General features: G+C 31.9%; 1 protein-coding gene and 2 long non-coding RNA genes across 7 annotated transcripts in view; 1 reads left to right on the top strand and 2 right to left on the bottom strand.

Moving 5' to 3' along the window:
• The window catches only part of LOC139819429 (octopamine receptor beta-1R), a 120,742-nt gene that overhangs the window by 12,714 nt on the left and 85,158 nt on the right, over positions 1-22,870 (top strand). The window lies entirely within an intron of this gene.
• Positions 13,940-16,833, bottom strand: LOC139819506 (uncharacterized). Its single transcript, XR_011733744.1, has 2 exons — positions 15,010-16,833; positions 13,940-14,199 (listed from the first exon to the last, which is right to left on the bottom strand). It is a non-coding gene; the product is annotated as an uncharacterized lncRNA (long non-coding RNA).
• On the bottom strand, positions 17,359-19,861 carry LOC139819513 (uncharacterized). Of its 2 annotated transcripts, XR_011733748.1 has the most exons (4): positions 19,788-19,861; positions 18,851-18,989; positions 18,205-18,311; positions 17,359-17,499 (listed from the first exon to the last, which is right to left on the bottom strand). It is a non-coding gene; the product is annotated as an uncharacterized lncRNA (long non-coding RNA). The 2 variants fall into 2 exon arrangements; XR_011733747.1 differs by lacking the exon at positions 19,788-19,861 and having other exon boundaries at positions 18,851-19,781.

The following is a 22,870-nucleotide window of genomic DNA, read 5'->3' as shown; positions in this document are numbered from 1 at the left end:
CGTGGTCCATTAATAAAATCACCGTTTCAGCTATTCTCATCGTCAATGAGTGTCATAACAGTTCGCGGAATAAATGGATTCGATAAAACCTCTACTAAACCTCCGTACTTCAGAAATTTTCAAATTTCTAAAAATTAGTTAAAATTTAAATTAGACAGAGATTTCTTATTAAAGAATAACTTTCTATTTTTTAGAGAATCTATTGTCTTTTTCGCGAAAACATTAAAAATGATAAGATTATTAAGGAATTGTTAAATCGTTTTAACTTGAGAATTGTTTAATCATCTCAAATATTTTATAGTCTAATTTTATAATTTTTTATTTATTTCTTTTACATAATTAAAATATATTTCTTCAGAGTTAATGAAATTCTTATTAATTAAAGTAAAAATTTGAATCATAAGAGAGTGAAATAAAAATCAGTAATAAATAATATATACTTGTTAATCTCATGCGCGATTTTAATAAGCTTGACATTTCCTTGTATCAAAATTGATCAAAATTGATTTAAAATACAAATTTAAAACATTATAAAATTTGAATAGATAAATAACACGAAATATTTTCTATTTAATGAAATCGCGTGCAATTTCGATAATTCGAATGATCAGATGTGCACGTGTGCTTCAAAGAGATTGCATTTCCCGAATATGCAATACGCTGACATACGTATATGTTTTGAAAAATAATGCTGCAGAAGTTGTTTATTGCTGCCAACATAAACACACGTGCAGACGGTCAAGCATTTCCACATTTTTTCTACTGTCAAAACCATATTCCAATTGTAAGGCAATTGTATGCGTTGATGGAGGTACTTGCATTTCAGAGAGAAAGAGAGAGAGAGAGAGAGAGAGAGAGAGAGAGAGAGAGAGAGAGAGAGAGAGAGAGAGAGAGAGAGAGAGAGAGAGAGAGAGAGATTCACGCCTTCCAATATTCTAAAACTTAAAACATCCTTATATTAATTTCTTATTGAACTGGCTCACCGTTTTCATGCAACTATAGAATTTTATTTTATTTCTTCAGTTTTCACTTTTATTGTATTTTATTTTTTGAACGATTAAATATATTGATTATATTTTAATATTTTTTACTACTAATATTAAGAAATTGTATATAGATTATGATTAGATATTCATGCAATATATAATTATTTATTTATAACACATAATTATTTAAAGAAATATACAAATTAGTAATTAACATTATTTAACATTGGAGGGATTTCTTAATTGGATTTTTCAATTAATTTTAAAGTAATTTTAGTTTTTCAAGTATTTTAAAATTCAGGTTTTTTAAAATAAAATATAAAACTATTTGCTATTATTTACTTGAAATTGTTTTGCCAACTGCAATCATTATTACACCGATTGGCGTGGGTTATCAGATGCTCTTCATTTTAAATTGTTAAAGCGAAATGTCGGTCGATCGTTATATTATGTAGCCGCGAAATATCGGTGAAAGTTGCGCAATAATGTTGCCGTCCGCGAATTTTGTTACCGCAGTTGCGTATGCCTGTAGAAATTGTTGTTGAATTACAAGCGCCACGATTCAATAGAAAGCAAGACGGACAGACAAACTAAATATATAGCTGTATTTTTTCCCCGCATTTCTATGAGTTTCCTAATTCATTTGATGAGAGTGTAATCTTTCATTTTCGTTACTTAAAATATTGAGTACTAATTTTTAGGTACTCCAGGTAACTTTATTATTTTTATATATTTCGAGAATTTTTGCTTCGGGAAATTAGTTTATTTAGTTAAAATTATTCATATTTTAATGAATATATTGGATGTATACATCTATACATATTTTAATAGATAAAGATAGAGAAAAGAGGAGGAAAGAGAGAGGCACAATGTTGTCTTCAGATTGAACTCCTGCGAAAGGAGTTTGAATACACAGAAGGAATACACGGGAGAGTAATCAACAGATTTGCATATGGCTCCGGCCCGTTTCATCGGGCGTTTTCATTAGCGTAGTTTTATCTGTCGACTCGGACAGTCTGAAAATTCAATTAAACCCCATCAAGTTAGCAATGCGTCCGTGCCAGCAGTACCTTTCCCTTCTCACTCACGAGGAAGTTAAAAATTTCGTTGGGCTAGTTTCGTCGAGAAAAAAATAATTGATCATTCCTGGAAAAAAAGTATTTTAAAAGTTGTACAAACGACTCGTTAATCGAGAAACGTGTCATGATAAAAATTTAAAACGCAGTTAATTCTCAAAGCAGAGAGCAATCTATAAAATAAGATAAAATAATTTATTATTCAGATATGTGAAAAAAGCAATTTTATATTCCATACATTTTATTTGTACAGTTTTATATCTTTTTATATTATTTACTTTACTTTAATTCTCTATATTTTTACAATATATTTATACAAGATTTATTTTTAAAAATTCTAGATAATATATTATTTCATAATAACTTATATCGTTAATTGTTATATAGTTATCCATTTCACATTTAGGTTATACATTATCTTAATTTTATAATACTTAATATTTAAGTATTCTGTAACAATATATATAAGTGTTATCACAATATGAAAATATGGATGACAGTTATATTTAACAATTTAAGATAAACATATTTTAATCAGAAACCGTTTATTAATTGGCAACAAAAGATATTCACAATTATATAAAAAAATTATACAATAAAATAAATATACCTATAATGAAATATATAAAAAATAAAACTGCAAAATAATAAATATTGTAGATTTTAGAAATGAAATAAATGACATGGATAAAAAATCGCGAATCTCGTACGAACAAAAATTATACTATCTTCACGAATCCGTTTTATTAAACGGAATTCTCAATGGGAGTTATTGCATCATACATTGCAACGCTGTATATATCGAGAACATCATCTAATGGATCTAAGTAAGATCCACACACGGAAAGCGGAAGGTATCGTAAATATTATCGACGAGAAGAGAGAGCCAATATCCCGCCTGCCAATTTCCGAAATCGAAAGCTATTTCCCGGACAGAAACCCGAACTAAAACCACTGCTTCCTCTCTTCCCGCTCTCTCTCTCTCTCTCTCTCTCTCTCTCTCTCTCTCTTTCTCTCTCTGTCACACACATTTGCCGAGCAATATTGCGCGAACATTATGGAACAAGCCTCATTAAATTAGTTTCGGTGAGGTATTAATTAGGTCGCTAATGCGTTATTAAGGACGTCAATTGTCATGGTAATTTCTCCATCGGTGACGTAATATGCCGAAGTTCGGTGAATCAAATGCAATAAATTTAAGTCAATTTTACGATCCAGTATTCGCGTTCTGATTGATAAGAAACAAAAAATTTCACTTTTATTGCATTCTTGGTAAATCATTGGTAAAACTTTAAAATATAAGCAAACAAGTTAGTTTTGTTGTGTTTTTTATCGTTACTAATTATACAATTTGGAGTATATAAATTAAACATACGTATTGTTATTTATCTTATATGTATATTTATGTTGCCAAATAATCTTTGGTGCAGTTCTCATTATTTATTTATTTCCGTTATTTTAATTGTAAAAATTGAATGACTCTTATTCCTATTATTTTACTTAACTTCGTAATTTCTTTCGGTCTTAAAATTCTTTATTTTGAAAATGTATGAAGATATATACAACCTCACATTGCGACTTTCTGTGCTGAAAGCTTTGCGTCAGTAATTCAGGACTTAAAACGAGGTGAATCTCGCGAAAAGAACGAGCTGACGTAACGACGGGAATAAATTAGGGAAGTTGCGTAATAAATGTAAATACGCGTGATTATGCTAAGTAGACGTGCAAGAGAGAAGGTGAGAACTTAATTTTGCCACGAAGCAGAATTGCACTTTAATTCTGTCGCCGGCACGCGACTTGACCCTTGCCACGCGAGACTTAATTAGATAAACATAATTTGCCCACACGGTATGCACTATGCAGTTGCCTGCCGTTTCGAGTTAAATTTAACCTTTCCCCACGGACAAGCACGCCGAGAATAGCAAAAATTTGTTTTATTCTTTGATTTATTTTAAATAGATTATTTTTAATAATTATATTCTTCTTTAATTTTTGGCTCTTTTTATATAATTTTGTTTTAATTAACTTTTTAAAGATAATCTATGCCTCCATATGTTATATATTTATCGAATATGAAATACATCTCGATAAAAACGAGAATTTCTTCTGAAAAAAATATTGTACAGAAAAAAGAGGATTATTCAATAATCTTCAATAGTCTTCGTGAAAGACTATTTGAGGTAGCTGTAAAGAGGATAAAACAAACCATTGAGCAAATCCCTTCTCTGACCAAATAAACGGTGATTGTGTCAACTGTAGGAGATGCAAGCGGAGCTTGCAGGTTTGTGGTATTTGCAAACCGGATTAATACACGTCCAATTTCGCTTTTTGATGGGAAATTTGATTTACAATAGCGCTCTTGTGTTGCCTACAACCGACGACTATAATCCACCACTATGACCACACATCGCACTTTTGCTTGGAGATATCTTCAGGTGCTGTTTGGCGGTATACTTTCTCAATATTTGCGCTCGTAAAGTGTCCGGTCGAGCGAAATCGATATCGCTGATTGTGGATAAATAACAAGGAAATCCCATATAATCTGTCGGGAAGTGTAATAAGAACGCCGTAATGATGCCTCGTAAATAATTTTTTTTGTAATATATTATTTTATAGAATATTAACATAGTAGATTAAATGATCTCCGCGATAACAGCTGATGTTCATGGCAGAAAGTTAGTACAGTGAAAGAACTAGTTAAAATTATGGAAAAGGGGCAACAAATGAAATTTAATTCTACTGCACGTGACTTTTTTAAGAACGAAATTTTCGCGAATTTCTAAAACGAATTTTCAAAATTAAATAGAACTCGACAATTTAGTTGCCGACAAAACCAGGCGAAGACAAACGCAATTTCAATTCTACGAGGAGCATTTTAGTACACCCGTATATCTCGCCACACATTCTGTGAGTGGCACATATATATTAAACATAATCTACATATGCCTGTGGGGTGTGTATCCCGTGTAACTGTGCCTTTTGGCAAGCTAGATTCCGCGATTCGGCACAGCGATAAGTTTTGCCTCGAATCACTTTACCGCGCGGTGAATGGAAGTCTGATTAGAAGTCTTCAAAACTTCCTTCACTTCAAACTTTCGGTGGACGATATACGTCGATATCGAGGAGAACGTATTAGGAACAAACGCGGTTGATTTGGCGATTTCCTTTGACGTCGAAGTTCGCGCAGATGCAAGGTGCGAGCAAGCAACATTCTACTGCTTGCAAAGCGTCACAGTAAAAACATTCGATATTTAGCTCCTATGTTATGCTCTGTATTTATATTCCTGTAGTATTATATAATTTAAATTTTTTAATCTTTGTATATTACGCCGATTTATATATCATTTGAGATATTTAGGATAACTTCCTAGCTCGTAGTAATGAAGAACATCATCAGTAATGAAGAAACGTATCGGAATTAATTTGTGACGTACAGCAATTTGAGATTACATCACACAGACCCGAGAGAAAATTCAGCCTCTGTCTGCCTGGGCGCAACTGTGCACCACCAAGCACTTTTCAACTACCCACCCCTCGATCGAAGCCCGGAGACCGATGCAAGCCGCGCGCGCGAGGTTAAGGGCGCTCGTGCATCAGTGCCGCGCAGGCGGTTGCATGCCTGTAAAAAGCGGTAGTTTAGATAGAATCTCTAGAGGAGGCGATGGCGGTAAAAGCGGTGGCAAGGTCCACGTATAAACGACGCGTGCAATGAGCTCCGACAGTCGTGACCGAGACCGCGACCACTCTCTCCTCTTTTTGCTAGTTCGAAAAGAGTATAGTGTGTGCCTAGGAAAAAATAAAAAATAGCTTTCCTTATGAAACTTTCTTAAACGCATTCAAAAATATTTGTAAAATATTTCTCTCTCTCTCTCTCTCTCTTTTCTTTTTGCAAGAAGGAAAGGACGATTCTTTCGATTGTGCCACGGCATTGTCACTATTGAAAAATTAATCAGTATCGAATGAAATGGAATTGTATAAATTTGACCGGATACACACACACACACACACACACACACACAATATCTAAATACAGATTGTCTCTCTGGAAGTTGATCGGGGAGATCTATTAATAATATCTAGGCAGCCCCGGATGAATAATTTCTCTGACAATATCCGTGATTACGGGTTGCGAGCGAAATTCACGATTAAAACATTGTTAAGTTATAAGCAAATCTCATGCGACATATACAAACATAATGTATAAATATTGTAAACATTAAATTAGAATATAAAATATATGTATTTGTGTAGCATTCAAAATTAGATAGATCACGTGTGAGTGAAAGTCACAATCAAAATCAAAATGCAAGTAATTTGTTAACAAAACATTCACTTACAATATTAATACTGCAGAATACTAGTTCTTAATTGAATAAATATTCGCGAAAATGTTTGTAGTTGCTTCAACAACGAATTTGCCTTTTTATAATATAAATCACATTTGCACGTGTAGGTTCTAGCAATTTTTTTCGCGGGGAACAGGCAGAGCTATTCGACGTGACAAACGACATGAAACACGGTCAGTACGGTACTTCCAATTTTCCAGTAGCCAGTCGGAAACTTGGCTACCGTACAGATGTCAGAGTACAGAGTTCCCTCCGAACGAGAGTAGTTATCGACGAACGAGCGTGTAGAACAATGCAGAAGTTGGCGTAAAAAAGGGAAGAAAAAAAGAAGAAAAGAAACAGCCAACAAGGTCTTCATACAATAGAATAATTTTTAACAAGTTTCTTCTTTGATCAGACAAAAGTTTAGCGAAAGACAATATCTTACGGCAATAAATAACAATAATGGATATTTTTTCTAATATATAATGTAACATGAAGATAACAGAATTAAAGAATTTATGAGAAATAGTTATTCTTTAAATAAAACAGATAATAATTATAGAATAATTATAATAGATACTGATGATAAGATTTGAAGATTGAATAAAATTCGAACTATACCATAAAAATGTATATTCTGAAATTTCTTGACTAAAGATGTGTTGCAATTTGGTTTTATCTCTTTATACTTTTCTAATTAATTCTTAATAATTGTCCTTTTTCTCATACTACGTGTATTGGATAATAGTTTTTTCCGCAAACGCGAATAACGAATACCGTGGAGAACCATCAGCGACAATACAGCAACGAAACGCAATATCGAATTCTCATTCCGCAGTCTTTGTTCGCTTTCCGCGAATAAAGGGGAAACGAATTTGCTTGGCCGCTTTTATTTATTGTTCATACGAAAGAAAAAAAAAAGATTAGGAAAAAGAAATAATAAAATAGCAAACATTTTGCTTCTTTTTAAGAGGCAGATTCGAGATTCGGGATAAATATTATTAAACAATATTTATTCGATAACATTTATATTTTCTTTCATTAATTAAATAATCACGTCTCAAATTAAGCTTCCATGTAAAACTTTGTGTGTGTGCGGGGGTTGACGAAAGTTACTTTTTCTTAAAACATTATTCGAAATTCCACGCCGTAATATTTGTATTGACAGATCGTAATTAATAGAAGCAAAGATATAAAATAAATCACTGAACATTTTTCGTTTTCAGTATAAAAATCACAAAAAAGAAATATTTCTTATTAAAAATTATTCAGCATTATAAAACCTCGACTCTTATTCTCATATGTGAACGCGAAGAAAATTCCTCTCTCTCTCATTGTTTGCGGACAAATAAACGTGTGAAATGTAAGATAAATGGTCGAAGGATGTTTCTAACCGCGGAACAAGAGATGAAGAAAAAGACAGAGCGAGGAGAAAGAAATAGAGAGACAAATGAGATGCGTTCCGTGCTCATATCCATCGCGTGTCAAGTTCAGCAGATCGTCATTGGTTGGTCTGTTTGCCAGCACGGTCAGCCAAGAAGAGAACTTGCAAAAATTGGCTCACGCAACCTTAACCTTCGACCGCGAAAGTGCTTTCGCGGCCATGGCTCTGTTGTGACGCGCCGAATTTATCGTTATTGTCGTTGCGAAATTCAGCATTTCCCTTTTCGGGATATGCATTTTGAGATAACGGCCGTGATTATCGGTATAAATCGCGCGGTCGTTTATCTCTGCAGTTAAAACCGCATGCAATTGTGAAATTCACGATAAATTCACAAGATTTATTTCATTAAAATAAAATTCGTAAAATCAAAACACCTTTTTTCTAATTTTATAGAGAATATGTATTATATCTTTATTTTTTATTCCTATTTATAGAAAGCAAAATTTTGTGTAAAAAAATAGAACAGCTATTTTTATATATAATTAATGTATATAGAATAACGATTTTATTTTAATATAATTTGAAGAATTACTAAAATATTTTATAAGATATTCTAAAATCGAGAGAGAGAGAGAGAGAGAGAGAGAGAGAGAGAGAAGTTACGAAAAAATTACTTAATTAAAATTACTCAATTAAAATTATTTAATTAAAATTCAAATTATTCGAATAAAAAAAAAAGAAATCGTGCGATCCTATCCTTTCTAAATATCTAAAAAAAGGCATGTTAAATCGATACTCGCATCTCTCGACGTCTTCTCGAAAGTTTTGAAGTTAATTGTTCACTCTTTTCCGCGATGCTGATTCTTTCGCTGCGCTAACTTCGTGAGCGGCTGTCATAGCATAATTTTGACAGTTGTGTATTCTGTTGCTAATTAGCGCGCGCGTAGCGCGCGTCTGTGATGTATATATTAATAATACTACATTTCCCCGTAAAATTCAAATACCGAGTAAAAGCAGAAATATAAATATGCCGAAATTACTTTTGCAAGATATAAAAGTTGACCTACTTCTCTTCGTCCAAATCAAAGTGTGAAGTTTTGCGGATATTCTCGCGAGTGTTCTCGAGCGAATTTCGAATGACGAGAATCAAATAGTGCAATAGAATGAATCGATTGCGCTGATGATGGGTAAACACGAAGGGCGAACTACAATAGTAATTGCGAATGAAATCCCTTTGACGCTGTAACATTCAAAATTGCTCGTGTAAGGAACGAAACCATCGTTGACACAAAATCATCGCGCTAACTAAATTGTTAAACAACTCATTATACGTTAAACAGAGATATCGTTAAATTATTATATCAAATAAATCACGTTAAATGAATCACTACGTTAAATAAATCGTTAAACTAAATGAACTTCCAGGTTAAACGAATATCATTCCTGTCTCATATTTTACTTAAAGCAAAATCGCTGTAAAGAGGAAAAGTGGGTGGAAAAAATTCAAATTGCTCAAAAAGTCCATTCTCGAAATAGGACTCATATGTTATAGCATATATCATATACCACATATTAAAAGCTGCAGATCTCGAGTGGACATAAATTGCGGGATATCTGGTACGCCAATTAATGCATATGCATTAACGCACGGTTATTTCGCAAAATGTCGGCGTCGTTGACAGTTTCTGCACGTTCTATCGTTCTTCATTGTACATCGCGTCCCATTGTTCTTCTTTATCGTTCGAAAGCTAATTATAATCGGCCTTTGTTAAGCGCGTAATACGGGAATCTGCGCGGGCGCACCGCGCGCAGAATTTGCATAGTCGCAACACAAACCAAATTCATTTAAGCGGGCACATATATATGCGCGCAAGCGCGCGAACTACGCGCTCGTTTGATCGATTTTCTTTTCGCGCCAAGTGTTTCAATAACGTAAATTTAAATCATGGATAAAATCAAGAGAATTCGAGTGTGCGTGTTTTGTTCCATTTATTGACGTTTTGAGTCTGCAAATCCACGGCAAATTTAGCAGTTTTGGGTAAACAGCGGAATGAACGCCGATGTAGTTATCGTTTTATTATCGCGCGATTCAACATCGGATATAATTGTTTGTTTACGCCCGTTCGTCATAATTCGCGATTATTTTAGCTCAGGGAATATCATATTGTATATATATGTATACATATATCTATCAATCTGCATTATGGCTAAATAAACTCTGAGCTAATTGACGAGGAATTTGCACGAAGTTTATCGATTGACGGATAATTAATAATTTAATTAACAAAAATCAATATTTATTACTCATTAGTAAGATATTGATAAAATATAAAATGTAAAACAAGGAAAACACGCATCTATTTTAGACTATGATACATGTCAAAATTCAGAAAAAAAAATTTATCTATTATTTGTATGTGTATTCTATATAATGTGTTTTATGTATGTGCGTATACTCTTATTTTTTTGTGTTAGAGAGAGCATATAATCATAAATAAGAATTTGATATAGATTATGGACCGTCTAAAACATTTCTGTGCTTCAAAGCATATAAAAAAATAACATTCAAAATAAATATAAAACTTTGAACACTACCCAACACAGAATCTAAAATAAATATAATCTGTTATTTTTTTCGAATATGAAAAGTAAATAAAGTATTAAACAAAATAAATCAAAACAATAAAAAAGTCAAGATTTTATGAATAATCTTATATCTTTATTTTTGTTTTCAGTTGACATTTAATTAGTAATTTTATTTAAACTACAGTTATAGTGTGCGACACTTAATCTGTATTTTTAATCGACGGGATTTTATTGAGGCACTACGATTATATGTATAGGTTTTTATTATTGAAAAGCGTATTTACGAGCGCAGCGGACAAACACCCTGAATGAAGCTTGATTAATGGCTACTGCTAATTGGTTCATTTGTTCAGAGATATCACTGTGCACTGCAGGACATCCTGCGCTCTTTGATTTTCACTATTCACACATCTGATAGTAATTTATTTGTAACAGTTCGTTGCATTTGTTTGCAGAACGAAATTTTAACAAAACGGTTTTCTCTTAGTGGCTAATAAATAATTAATCAAAGTATTCTTACGATGGAAGCATTTATGCTAGATAAATAGAAAATAGGAATAAATGACAAAAGTAAAATAAAATAACTAAATAAGCATACAAATTAAAATAAAATAAAATAAAATATTATAGTACATTACTATTATAAAGTTCCAAAGTAATAGATATAAAATAATTATTAGATACTATTAAAAAAATAATCAGAATAAATTAATTATCTTACATTAATTAAGAAATTAAAACGAAAAACATCATTGGAGGAACCACCAAAGATATTACGATACATCCTGTATATAGAACGTCATAACTCTGTTAATACACGATAAAAAAGAAGTTGTCGACTGTAATTTTTGTATGCTAAAGCAATGTAAGAAAGTTTTCAAAGTGCCTTCCGCAAATTCTGAATGATATAATGCAGGATGTTTCAAAGATATCCTAGTAGTAAGGTATTTCATTGCGCACACACAAAGTAAATAGCATCAAGCGGTAAGCACGGAATAGCGAATCGTAATCCACGTCGAAATATGCAAATGGTTTCTTCTTTGCTGTTACATTGCAAAGCGCAGTCGGTTGTCTGGCTTTTCCTTCGCTTCAATGTGCGGAAATCCTTTTGAGAAGGAAAAGCCCTTTGTATCTCATAATTTTAATCAGCATTCCCGTATCGAGTAAGTTAACTTTGATCAAAGTACTTCGCGTCAACCTTCATCGCAATTCTGAAAGATCGAAGAATATCTTATAAAGTGCAGAAATTTGCAAAATTGTCACGTATTGTAAGCTATCTTTTCACCTAACTTACAAGTTTTAATTTATTCCAAATTTTCTAAAAGTTGAGATCGTTGTTTTTATATTTATTTTTATTTATCATAAAATTAAACGATGAATTTGTGTATCGGAATGTTTCAAGGTTTTAAAGTTGAGAGAGAGAGAGAGAGAGAGAGAGAGAGAGAGAGAGAGAGAAAGAGAGAAAGAGAGTATCGAGGAAAAGGGAGAGAACGAAAGTGACTTTGAAATATTTAGTAATATTCGACGGCACACATTGATATCGAACATCGATAGAACGTTCATTTTAATGATACCTCAATTCAATGACTCATCAGTTTTTATGCGTAGGATGAGCTCAAAGATGAATTTTTCAGTCGGCTTGATATGGTCGATTTAAGCTTCACGTGCCGCTTCATGTGCCGCACCATTATTCTTTCATGACACGTGCGTGAAGCATAAGAATTACATGTGCTTATACTGATATCCGCCATTGGAAAAAATTAAAAAAAAAAAAATTGATTGTTGTAATTTCTTTACAGATTTTTTTCTCGTAGATTATTGAATGGCAGTTTCCATGCTATATATAGCAAATACAATTTTAGCATTTAGAAATAATTATTTTGTTTCATATATTTTTTATTCGACTATAATTATTTTATAACATCTTTAAAATATTATAAACGTGGATTCTTTGATTTTGATTTTACTTCTCAATGAAAAGATACTATATAATTAGATACTATATAATTATGTATTCATATATCTGCATATTACATATTTTTATCAAAAATGTGGATTCCAAAATAAACCAAATAAATTTCCAAATAGATTCTAAATTAATCAAAGAATTCATAGATTAAAACCCAGCTTTCTGATTGAAATTATACATTGTGAATGAAGGAAATAATATAGAAATACACAAAAGAGCACACGAAACTGGGTCTTTGCACTCTACCGCCTTTTATTTTCGAGACAAGTGAAGCCAGGCGCCATAATGGCGTTTCCATAATCATATTCGTTTCCTCGAGTTGGTGAAAACGCTTTCGTGCAGTGAATGTATATCCATTCGCTTCTATACTGAAAGCTCTCCGAGAAGGAAAGCTTTAGAAAACCGGAAGCTCGTTATTCGCCCTTGACTGGATCGAACGAGAAGTTGTATTCTCGTCCACGGTCAAAGATCATTGCCTCTCTCTCTCTCTCTCTCTCTCTCTCTCTCTCTCTCTCTCTCTAAATTATGCCCTAAATATTCTGTTATTTCTATTTTATGTCTGGATTTTATTAATTGTTGTATTGTCGCAGAACAATTCGTCTAGAGACAAGAACTGGAGGAAATTGTTCGGCCATTAGAATATATTGCTTGTCAATTGCAATGCACGTGTCATCTTCTTAGATCGACATATATAATAAACAATTCTAAATATATAATATACGAATGTAAAAATATAATAGAAAAATAAAAAAAAATAAAGATATTATAGAAATGTAATTCTCTTCAAATTAATAATTTAAAAATTTGTAATTAATATAAAAATATTATATTATTTAATTATATAATAAAAAAGTTAATACAGTTAATACAGTTTAAATATTCTTAATCATTTTAAAAATTTCATCAAGTCATGTGAAGAACATTAAACGCTGCCCCTGAAGAAATACCTTGGAGATTACAGAGCTAGGTAGATCTTGAGATTTCGGTCCCGTGATCCTTGAGAGGATTTCTGATACACCGAAAATAGGACGACGTCCCAGTCTCGTAATCTCTGCGGGGTTTTCTTTCCCATCTACTATCAATCCCACTTTTTCTTTTCATACGTCTGCGGATAGGCTTTGTCTCGATGGCGTGTGCTCGGTTTCCAAAGGGGGTATAAATTGCCTAAAGATACGATCCTTGAAGCGAATAGGAAAGACCTAGTTTTGCTGTTAACTGAGACTTAGATAAAGTAAAAAAAAAAGAACAAAGTGAGACAGCGAGCTTTGAGCAAAATATTTATGAAGATTGCTGATTGTTAATACATATATGTTGAAAAAGTATTTCCATACCAAAGTTTAGAAAAATTGAGTTTTAGGGAATTTTCGAGGATTTTTAATGCTCACTGTGTCCGAAACTGATATTTTAATTTTACGTTCTGTGAAGAATTAATGTTAATCACTCCTGATTTAAATTAATTTGCATTTATTAATGTGTATGTGTATGTGTTCGTTAGCAATCAAAACAAACATTAATAGATATTATTAAGTTAATATTATCCGTATTATTTATTAATATTGCTGTTAATATTATTGTTCTAATATTAAATGGATACAGATACAAACAATATATTAATTTTATCAATTTATTAATTTTTTACATTTCTCTTTCTCTCCCTCTCCCTCTCTCTGGCTCGTTCGTTCGAGATAAATTACATTTAAGAAAGCAGAAAAGGGGAGGACTTTAAGGGCGAGATTATATATAAATATTAATTAAATTTCTTATTTGTATGATTAACATTTTATCCGAGACATTCATTTTGGAATAACAATTTTGCATTTAGTCATGTTTAACCTAGCCCACCACCTGCCAGCGATTGGATTACTTTGGTCTGAAAAAATATAATATAGTATTATAATGTAAAAATATTTAAAATATTTTATGACAGTAAAATTATAATTTCATTAAAATGTTACACTAATTATAAAACAAATTCAACATTACGATATCATCACATATCAATGCTGAAGCTCTCTCTCTCTCTCTCTCTCTCTCTCTCTCTCTCTCTTTCTATTTTTCAAATTAATGTAAGACTTATGATTTTATGTGTGTATTTTTAAAATCAACATATAAGTACTTCTGTAATTTCAGAATGCAACTTTCTAAAATTGTAGATTTCTTAATTTTTATAGTAGGTATAAATATCAAAAAGAAAGAGAGAGAGAGAGAGAGAGAAGAGAGATAGAGAGAGAGAGGGAGAGGAAGAGAGAGAGAGAGAGAGGAGAGAGAGGAGAGAGAGGAATGAGAGGAGGTTCGTATGGAGGGAGGGAGCTTCTTAGGAGGGAGTGGAGAGGGAGAGGCTGTGATCTTTTTCTTGCTCTTTCTTCTCTCTCTCTCTCTCTCCTCTCTCTCTCTCTCTCTCTCTCTCTCTCTCTCTCTCTCTCTCTCTCTCTCTCTCTCTCTCTCTCTCTCTCTCTCTCTCTCTCTCTCTCTCTCTCTCTCTCTCTCTCTAGAGAGCTCTAGATAGAGAAGTGCGTGTAAAAACAAAACATCAAATCGAGTTTAGAAAATTAAGAAATTAAGAGTACCTATAATAAACGTCAACGTTAATATATCGTTTTCCAAAAAATATTATTAAACTGATATTAATATAATAAAATTAAACTTAGAAGTAAACACACACATAATATCAATCGCTTACGTCGATAGCTTCTCCGGTAACTACGGTTGCCATCAATGCTGCAATCATCGCAAAGATGGTTATCAACTTTATAATCTTCATATCGAGCTCAAATTAAACAAGTTGCTGTATATTCACTTCACAGCGAAATGATTTTATATTCATTCGAAAACGTTTGACTTTATATATATAGGTATATTTATCAGATCGTGAATTATCTAATCTAACACATGAAAAAACAAATTATTACTTCTGCATGGGAAAATATGTTGGTTTATTCAAAGACATCAAACACATTGTTGCACCTAATAATGCACATAAAACATGACTTTTATATTGAATACATGTTTTGATGAATGTGTCCGCTTTCATATATATCTAAATTTATTTATTTCTTTATCAAAGTTCGTGCGGATTATATCAAACACGGAAGCAGTAATAATACATAGTTTTCTTAAACACACGATCGACAGACATGCAAAACACATAAACTTGTATATTCTTGGTGCACGAAATTTTTATCAAACAGTCGTTATAACTTTGATAGTTGTGTAGGGACCTTTTAACTCTATTTTAAGACATTCAAAACGGCATATTATTTTCCAATGCTTTTAAAATCCAAAATAGACTTGGAATAGTATACGAACAGATTTGAAATATAGATTGCAATTATAGTTTAGGACTTTAAGATATAAAATTTAGTTTCAAGAGAAAAAAATTTCAAGAACCAGCAAATACTGTAATATAATAACATATATTCTTTACAACACAATCTTATTTTCTGTTAAACTATACTCTTCATACATAATTTTCATATTTTTGATATTTTTCTTCTGTTTTTATAAAGATCTATAAAATGCTTGATACAGTATATATATAATGTTAAAATCATTGGGAGCACTTTAGAATAAATGATCAACGATAAAGGATGTAGAAAGTTTGAGAAGTTTCTTGAATCACATACAGAAATCTCTCGATTATGATTGGCTGAATAGTCATGGAGTTGTTATATACCACAAATTTCGAGTATCGACGTCTTTATTCTATGGCTGCGTTCATAGTCTGATCTTATATTTAAGATTATCTTAACCCATTAACGACGAAGATCGTTGATTTTTTAACATGTTTTTGAACCTCATTTTCATGCCTGTAACAGAGGAATAAATGGATCAACGTTAGTGTTCCTTATATTTTCGGGTATGCTCTAACAGAATAATTTGGGCTCAGAATAGAGAATTTCCAACTACAAAATTAAATATGGCGGCCTCTGTACAAAGAAATGAGAAAAAATTGTTCATTTTTAATGTTTATGATTTTTTTTTCGGACTAAAATCGCGCAGAAATCTAGAATATCGCTCAACCATCGGTGCACAAAATTGTTGAAGTTCAACAGGAATTTTTTTGATATTCATGTTGATGACTTTTCCTTCCAAAATGGCGGCTAGAACATAAAAATATCCCCAAAATTAAAGTTTTTCGCTAATATCTCTTATTTATTATATTATTTGAAGCTTATTATGGGTTCAGATGATAATTATCGAGTCTCCTAACGACGGTTGACGCAATGATCAATTTTCAAAATGGCGGGTCCGATATGGCGGCCCCAAAGTGGCTAAGACTTAGTTATTTCTTGTATTTTTCGACGAATTTTTTATTTCTATGATCATCTTATAGGTAGAAATCATAATTAGGAAAAGTCATCAACATGAATATCAAAAAAATTCCTGTTGAACTTCAACAATTTTGTGCCACCGATGGTTGAGCGATATTCCAGATTTCTGCGCGATTTCAGTCCGAAAAAAAATCATAAACATTAAAAATGAACAATTTTTTCTCATTTCTTTGTACAGAGGCCGCCATATTTAATTTTGTAGTTGGAAATTCTCTATTCTGCGCCCAAATTCTGTTAGAGCATACCCGAAAATATAAGAAACACTAACGTTGATCCATTTATTCTTCTGTTACAGGCATGAAAATTAAGTTTAAAAACATGTTGAAAAATCAACGATCTTCGTCGTTAAGTACGATCTCAAGACGCCATGCGTTATCTATTTCTCGCTTTTTTTGAGGAGGAGGCAGCCCCTTCTTTCTATTATACGCCTATGATTGTATATATTATTATACGTTTCTTAGTTCATTAGAATTTAAAAATGAAATGGAAAGAGAATAACAAGTTTATGTGTTTTTTTGCATCATATTTTGAAATATCTATCAAACTATGAAACCATTACTTTACAATTTACATTACATAATAATACATACAAAATGGAAACTAATTAAAATGCAATTGTATTAATCCTAGAATTCGTGATCTTGTTACGACAGAATGGCAATTAGATCATGTAGGAAAGATAGAAAATTAATTGGATATAAATGGCAATTAAAATTTATTATTTATATATATGTAATTAATGCTTTATTGATTCATTTTGATATCTCAATTTTACAATTTTGCAATTATTTGTGTTCCATTATCCAAGTTTATTTTCCTGATAGTGATACTATTGTGTGCTGAAATATAAATGTACATTTATAAATAATTTATATCTAATAATTAAAATAGATTATGTTAACTTAGAATGCTGTTATATACTAATTTTAAAACAGTTATAATGATATTATACGAACAATTTACGCATTTTTAATTATGAATACTTCTATAATTTCAGAATACCTATAAGTTTGTAAAATAATAAATTTTTAATTTTTATAATATAAACATAGAAAAGAAAGAAAGAATGGTATGTTCCGTAACGTACCGAAACATATAGTTTAAGATCGAGTATCATCCATACATGAACAAATACTATATATTTTTTTAAAATAATCTATATATTTATTTCTTCATCAAAATTTGTATGAATTATATCAAAGGGAGAAAAGGTAATGCAGCTTCGATAAAGTTGATAATTTTTTTGAACACAAGAGACATTAAAAAAACAAACTTATACCTTCTTGGTGTGTGAAATTTTTATAAAACGGTAATTATAATGTTAATAGTTATATGCAATGTATTGCGATAGAAGTACATATTATTATATATTTTGAAATACTATAAAGATATTATACTATAATATATATATTACAAGACAAAGACAATTAAGGTATGGGTGTATTCATCCTAGAATTTGTGATACGATAAAATAAAAATTAGAGAATATAGGAAAGATAGAAAATATTAAAAATAATATTATATATAATACAATTAATATTTACCATTTATGTAGATTTATTGGCACATCCATTTTGGAATCACAATTTTATAATTATTCGCGTTTCAGATTTCAGTTTTATTTTCCTGCCAGTGATGCTAGTACTTTAGGCTAAAAAATATTGTATACATTTTTACATAAATTTATGATAATAAAAACATATTGTAATATATTTGACTAAAATGTGTTTACAATAATATTAAAATAATTATAATGATACTATGACTGCGTTTCGATATTCACTGCCAATACTAAAAATCTATAATTTACATCACGTATAGTATAGATTTTCAGTACTGGCAGTGAATATCAAAACGCAGCTTAAGTTGTTGTTGCATTTCTCTCTCTCTCTCTCTCTCTCACTTTGTCTGATCTGTTCAAGGTATATGAATTCACGTATTTTAAATTTATAAAAATTTTTATAGTAATATTTGTATAATTTTATAAATTAAAGAAATTATGAATTAGTTTTTATAATATAGATATAAAAAAAGAATGTGTATAGAAACATAATTCATCGAGTATCTAAAATTAAGATTATTCAAATAAAAATTTAATGTTACAAGTCTTTTTAAGAGTTAGAATATTACTAAACTGGCATTAATATAATAAAATTAAATTTAGAAGTAAACATAATATCAATCGCTTACGCCGAGAGCTTTTTTGGTAATTACGGTTGTCATCAATGTTGCAATTATCGCAAAGATGGTTATTAACTTTACAATTTTCATATTTTGTAGCTTAAGTTAAACGAGTTGCTGTATATTAACTTCACACGAGTGTGATATTCTATATTAGTTCAAAAACGTATGACTTTATATATATGTTACGGGCAAAGTCCGCATGGTGTGCAGTGTCGGCATTGCCCGGGCAATGTCAGCATTGCACAACGCGACTGGGCAAAGTAGTTTATTAGCGGACATTGCCCGGTTTGATGTAGGCAAAATTGATACTCTGCCCATCCAGCGATGGCAATGCCAGCAACTATTATCACATTGCGGACTTTGCTCAATTCCATGTGAGCAATGTCGACAATGCTAAATCTCCGTGGACTAACAAGCTGCGCTAAATGGACATGTCAGGACATGCCTCAAAGACGGACGCTCACTAAACGAAAAAGCCGACCACAACGTGTGGCATATTCAAAAAGGCCACAACGGGAAATTCGTATCGTGGCACTTTCAATAACGCTCACAACGCGTTTTGGCAATGCGAAAATGCCACAACGCGTTGTGGACACTTATTGATGCAGTCATGACGCGAAAAGTTGTAAACCCATGTGGCAACTCGTCTCACGTAGTCATGTGGAAAGTGTATGCGTGAAGGCAGTAGGTTCCGTCCCTCTGCGGGGGGCTCCTCTACCGTTAAACTAGACACATAGTGTGCCTTGCAAAGTACATGCGTGGAAAGTTGTAAACCCATGTGGCAACTCGTCTCGGTGGAAACGGAGCCCCTCCCCTGCCTACATAAGGCTAATTGTTAATTTTCGATATTGCCCACTTGGAACCGAGCAAAGTCCGCAATGTGATAATAGTCGTTGACATTGCCATCGCTGGATGGGCAGTGTTAACTTTGTCCACATCAAACCGGGCAATATCCGCTAATAAACTACTTTGCCCAGTCGCGTTGTGAAATGCTGACATTGCCCGGGCAGTGCCGACACTGCACACTATGCGAACTTTGCCCGTAACATATACATATATATGATATATCATATCTTTATCAAAGATCGTGAATCACCTAATGCAGAAAAAACGATTTACCGCTTCCAGGAGTTTGTCAATTTATCAGTATTCGAATACATAAAACGAATCGTTATATCCAGTAATGCATAAAACATGAGTTTATATATTAAATGCAAGGTTTGACGGATGTATGTGAGAGATATCCGCTACATATATCTATGTATAAATATTTATTTCTTTATCAAAGTTCGTGTGGCTTATATCTAATACGGAAAAAGTAATAATACAACTTCGAAATGAATTAACAGTTTCTTGAACACACAATCGGTGATATTCTACATATATTAGTTTAAAAAACGTATGATTTCATATATGTATAGTATATACATGCATAGGCATATTTGTCAAAGATCGTGAATCATCTAATGTGGAAAAACGAATTACTGCTTCCAGGAGTTTGTCAACTTATCATTATTCGAATACATAAAACACATCGTTATATCCAGTAATACATAAAACATGACTTCTATATTAAATACAAGATTTAACGGATGTATGTGAGAGATATCCGCTATACACATATCTATGTATAAATATTTGTTTCTTTATCAAAGTTCGTGTGGATTATATCTAATACGGAAATAATAAAAATACAACTTTGAAATAAATTAACAGTTTCTTGAATACACAATCGAGAGCAAAACACATAAATTTGTACTTTCTCAGAGTGTTAAACATGTCGTTATAATTTTAATACAATGCGACAGAAGTCTCTGACTGTTCTTACTATTTTTAGCAACTAAGAATCTACATTTGAAGCGGCACATTCTTTGTTAATGCTTTTAAAATCTAAGACAGTTTGGCAATAATATACGAACACAGATTTAAAATATCGATTGCAATTGCAGATTAATATGTAAAATTCCTTGGCAATAATTTTATCTTACCTTTCTTTTAAATTGTACACGGAGTGGCGCACATAAAACCGGCACAAAATACAGAGTAACAAAAAACTATTTGGAGCTAGTTTTATGCGTGCTATCTCTGATGTAGCTTTCATATATAATCTTACCTTCTATATTTTTCTTTTATTTTTGCCAAAATATGTAAGATCTTTGATAGAATATATACATATAATTGATAAGAGTATGTGACGTGGTATTAAAATCATTATTAGTACTTTAGTATGTCCATCAATCTGTCTCGCATAGTTTTTTCGTAGGAAAAGGACTTATATTTCTTTTTTTCCAAAAAAAAAAACATGTCTACTCTCCAATAGTTTTTCTTCGATAAAACTTTTACACACCGCATTTCAATGATATTTTGATATTGTATACATTACATTTTTCTCAGTACATATTATGTTGAGTATAAAATGTAGACTCGACTATTCCATCGGTAAGGTGTCCTTTCAAATGCGGCTCGGAAATATGAGACAGCGCTATCCGGTTGGCGAGAAAGGTGAAGAAAAAAATGAAACCTATATAGCCGTGCGAAATACGTGAATTTTCGCAGAATAGAGAAATATTGTAATTTGAAAAAAAAAATAGAGGGTTCTCTCTTTCTATTATTTTGACACTTGACACGTTTTAGTGAGAGTCTCAAGTAACCGAAGAAAAATAAAAAGAGCAAAAGAAAAATAAACATATATTTACCGCAATTTATTACTTTTATTGTCGTTTATTATTATCACGTATTCTAGCTTTGTTATTTATTATTGTACGCCAAGAGAATAGTTTTTATCTCTTCGAAAATTTCGAAGTAGTACGATCCTGAACAAGCTATCCGAAATCTCGTAACGGGGTCCACATGTTTCGGCGAGCGGATTACGGCGAATCACGTACACGACGTCACGAGAGACGTTATCCCACGGATAAGAACTATTCGAGTCTTGCCCTTTTAAGCGGGAAGGTGCAAGCCTTCAAGGCCAAAGACCGAAAATAGCTTTAAACGGCATTGCAACAACTTTGCTAGTCGAGACTTGATGGAAAAGTCGATAGGCACATTATTAATATATAATCTAAGCCTTTACGACTCTACGGCGACTAACGCCAATTTTTCGTTTTCTGCACGCTGTTTACTACGTTTGCCTTCTTGTTTTTTTTTTCTAATTTGTTTATAACTGTATATGCCGTTTACTGTATAATTTATTCAATCAAAATACTGGTTATAAAAAAAAATATATATATATATATATACATAAATTTTAAGTTAAAATTAGTATGTATATTTTAAGTAACTATTAGTCCTAAAAATAGAATAAAAGGACGTTATAATTCAAATGCATGAGTTTTTTCCAATTTATAAAGAAATAAAAAAGACAGAATATATTTCATAATTTAAAATATAGTTTAAAAAAATATTGTAATTAAAATAAAAATTTAAATTAAAAAGAATTGACATTTTTGTATTTTGAGTATTTAACATCATAAACACGCCAACACACATCCAATACACATCCATATATTATCTACTTTGTTGGTCATCTAAAATCTAAAGCAAAAGACAAATGACATTTTCTCTATTAGCAAATGATATTTATAATCCAAATCGAGCAAAAAGTAACATTTTGTAGAACTATTTTAAACGTTTGAAAAACTCTTTCTATTCATCCCAATTTGTGGCATTTGATACCACGTATACGGTATTCGGTGTATGTGCGATTGATGGCAAAATGTAGAGGAGAAAAATAAAAGGGAATACTGTGGGCGATCTCATCGGAAGTCAGTTGGAATATCGAACCGAAAGGTAGCAGGGTCATTGGCGAACGTCCAGAATTGACGCGCGCGTGGTTCATATCTCGATGTGTGCACCCTCGTAATACGAGAGGGCACAGGATCGAATTGTGTGTGTCAACACAGAACTATAGACCACTTTGAGATAAACGTGGTAGAAATTAGGTCATCTAGGAGTGAGATTTAACGTTAAATCGCTAATCACGTTGCTCTTTCGCAGATTTCCTCTCTCTCTCTCTCTCTCTCTCTC

This window comes from Temnothorax longispinosus, chromosome 1 (genome assembly GCF_030848805.1).
Source record: "Temnothorax longispinosus isolate EJ_2023e chromosome 1, Tlon_JGU_v1, whole genome shotgun sequence".
NCBI lineage: Eukaryota > Metazoa > Arthropoda > Insecta > Hymenoptera > Formicidae > Temnothorax > Temnothorax longispinosus.
This window is presented reverse-complemented; position numbering and strand designations above follow the sequence as displayed.